The sequence below is a fragment of the Cajanus cajan genome, chromosome 10, assembly GCF_000230855.2.
Source record: "Cajanus cajan strain Asha chromosome 10, NIPB_CcT2T_4, whole genome shotgun sequence".
Taxonomy (NCBI): domain Eukaryota; kingdom Viridiplantae; phylum Streptophyta; class Magnoliopsida; order Fabales; family Fabaceae; genus Cajanus; species Cajanus cajan.
Genome location: NC_138526.1, coordinates 24515797 through 24519110, shown reverse-complemented (window position 1 = coordinate 24519110; position 3314 = coordinate 24515797). Strand labels below are relative to the sequence as shown.

General features: G+C 41.0%; 1 non-coding gene across 1 annotated transcript; it reads right to left on the bottom strand.

The window, feature by feature from the left end:
- Positions 1-953: 953 nt before the first annotated feature.
- LOC114915311 (small nucleolar RNA R71) lies at positions 954-1059 on the bottom strand. Its single transcript, XR_003803282.1, has one exon. It is a non-coding gene; the product is annotated as a small nucleolar RNA R71 (small nucleolar RNA).
- Positions 1060-3314: the final 2255 nt, after the last annotated feature.

The window sequence follows — 3314 nt, the reverse complement described above, 5'->3', positions numbered from 1 at the left end:
AGGGGAAGAGAAGGTGCCAAGTTTAGAGGCAAGTGTCCCCTCTAAAGAAGTTGTTCACAAAAGTCATTTATTCCTTAAAAATGACATTAAACAAGCACTTTTGATGATAGGCACCCAATCCCTAGGCTAGATGATATGTTAGACGAATTGCATGGGGCTATCATATTTTCCAAGATTGACCTTAAAAGTGATTATCACCAAATTCGAATCAAAGAGGGTAATGAGTGGAAAACTGCTTTTAAGACCAAATTTGGTTTGTATGAATGGTTAGTGATGCCTTTTGGTCTCACTAATGCCCCTAGTACTTTCATGCGCCTAATGAATCATATTCTTAGGGATTGTATAGGAAAATTTGTGGTCGTCTACTTTGATGATATCCTTGTATATAGCAAAACCTTAGATGAACATCTTGGACATCTAAGGCAAGTCCTAATAATTCTTAGAGTCAACCATCTCTATGCCAACCTTGAAAAATGCATTTTTTGTCAAGAACAAGTAAATTTTTTGGGCTTTATAGTTGGCAAAGAGGGAGTACAAGTTGACCCCAAGAAAATAAAGGCTATCCAAGAATGGCCCACCTCAAAGATTGTTGGAGAAGTTAGAAGTTTTCACCTACACTAGCCCGAGGGAATTCTCTAGCATTGTGAGGCCCATAATGAATGACAGACTAGTGGAAATGAAGCCCGCACTCCTACAACTTATTAGCTCTCATCAATTTTCTGGCCTGGATCATGATGACCCACATACTCATCTCTAAACTTTCTATGAGTTGTGTGGTTCAGTTGGAGTCTCAGGGGCTGATGAAGAGGCATTGTTCATAAGGTTGTTTCCATTCTCCCTGAATGGGAAGGCTAAGGCTTGGCTTCATTCTCAGCCAAACCAAAGCCTAACCACTTGGAGGGATGTGAAGACTAAATTCTTAGCCAGGTTCTTTCCCCCTTCTAAGAACACTGAGGCCAGAACTGCTATTGCTACTTTTGATCAAGGTGCGGATGAGCCATTATGTGAAGCATGGGAGAGGTACAAATCACTGTTTAAGAGGTACCCTAATCATGGTTTTGAGGTGGAGCTGCAAGTTCAAACTTTCTATAATGGGTTACAACCTCAAACCAAGATGATACTTGATGCTTCTTTTGGAGGGTTAGTTATGTTCAGAATCGCCGAAGAGGCTATCACCATGATTGAGTCTATGGCCTCCACAGATTTTAGGAGCCAGCATGGTAAAAGCTCTTCACACAAGAGGGGAGTTTTGGAGTTGAGTACTCAGGATGCAGTGTTAGCTCAGAACAAGTTTCTTTCCCAACAAATTGAACCATTGAATCAACAGATGGCTAAGTTACCTCAACAACTTCAAGCTATGCAAACTAATGCCCCTCCTATGCAACAAGTGTTATCATGTGATTTTTGTGGAGGTGACCACCCTAATGGCTATTGTGCCGAATCATCTAGTTCCCAAGGTGAAGAAGTGAATTATATGGGGAATCAAGGGCGGAAAAATTTCTCTCAACACCCTTATCCTCAAAACTCAAATCAGGGGTGGAGAAATAATTATCGTGGAAACAAGCAAGATATGAATGCTTCATCAAGTAGCAGGCCTCCACATCAACACCAACACCCACCTTTATATGAGAGAACCACCAAGTTGGAAGACACACTACAACAATTCATGCAATTATCTATGTCCAACCAAAAGAACACTAATACTTCAATTAAAAATCTGGAGATACAGGTGGGGCAAATAGCAAAGAAGCTAGCAGAGCAACAAAAATGTTTTTTCTCAGCCAACACCGAGAAAAATCCAAAGGGGCACTTGAATGTAGTATCTACAAGGAGTGGTAGGGAATTTGTGGTGAAGGAGAATGAGAAGAAGAATGAGAGAGAAGAAAAAAATGACATGAGTGTGGAAGATGATGCTAGTGTTGATGAAGAAATCATCTTAGAGGGCCCAGGAGTATGGAGAAGGAGTGAAGGAAGTGAGATGGTTGAAGAGAATAAAATGAAAAAAGAAAAGGACAAAAAGAGTGAGAAAAAGAAAGAAATTGAAAAAGAGAAAGAAGGGGTTAGTGGAGAGAAGAAGAAAACATCCATGGAGGAGAGGCATATTGTAAAGGTGCCACCCACCAAGAGTCTTCCATATCCTCATGCCCCTTCAAGAAGAGATAAGGAGAGGCAATATGCTCGGTTCTTGGAGATTTTCAATACCTTGAAGATTAACATTCCATTCTCCGAGGCATTGGAACAAATGCCTACTTATGCTAAGTTCATGAAGGAGCTCATCACCAAAAAGAGGAAATATTTTGAAGAGGAGACCATTACATTGGAGGCGAGATGTAGTGCCATTATTCAGAAGATGTTGCCAACTAAATCCAAGGACCCTGGTAGTTTCACTCTTCCAGTCACTATTAGGAGTTTAGCTATTGGGAAGGCTTTGCTTGATTTGGGGGCTAGCATAAATCTCATGCCCTTATCTATGCTTTAGAGGATTGGTGATTTGGAGGTGAATCCCACTCGCATGACCTTGCAGTTGGCTAATCGATCGGTGAAGTATCCTCATGGCATAGTGGAGGATGTTCTGGTGAAGGTGGACCGTTTCTTGTTTCTAGCTGATTTTGTGGTGATGGATATAGAAGAGGACATTGATGTACCTCTCATTCTTGACCGACCATTCATGAAGACTGCAAGAGTTCTAATTGATGTGGATGATGGGAAGCTTAAGGTGAGAGTGAATGATGAAGAAGTCAACTTTGATGTTTTTGATGCCATGCACTACCCCAATGACAAAAGCAATTGCTTCCGAGTCGATGTAATCGATGGCCTTGTTGAAGATACCAGGAAGCATGTCTCTTTTTCTACTCCTTTGGAGAAAGTCCTAATCAATGTGGTAGAGTACCTCCATGAAGAAGAAGATAGAGAGATTGAGGCATGTCTGAAGAGCCTTGACTCTTATAAGAAGGTGACACCTAATTATGTGCGTATAGAAGATTTGAAGGAGGAAGGGGAGGTGAAGAAGCTTGAATTAAAAATATTTCCTTCTCATCTCAAGTATGTATTTCTAGAAGAAGGTGGAAACAAACCGGTCATCATAAGTAGTTCCTTATCCACATTGGAGGAGGAAAGGCTTGTGAGAGTGTTGAAGTTCTATCAAGGGGCAATTGGTTGGTCTATTTCTGATCTCAATGGAATTAGCCCAGCTTATTGCATGCATAAGATATTTATGGAGGATGAGTACAAACTGGTTGCTCAACCATAGAGGCGACTTAATCCTGTGATGAAGGAGGTAGTGAAGAAGGAAGTGATGAAGTTATTGGATGTCG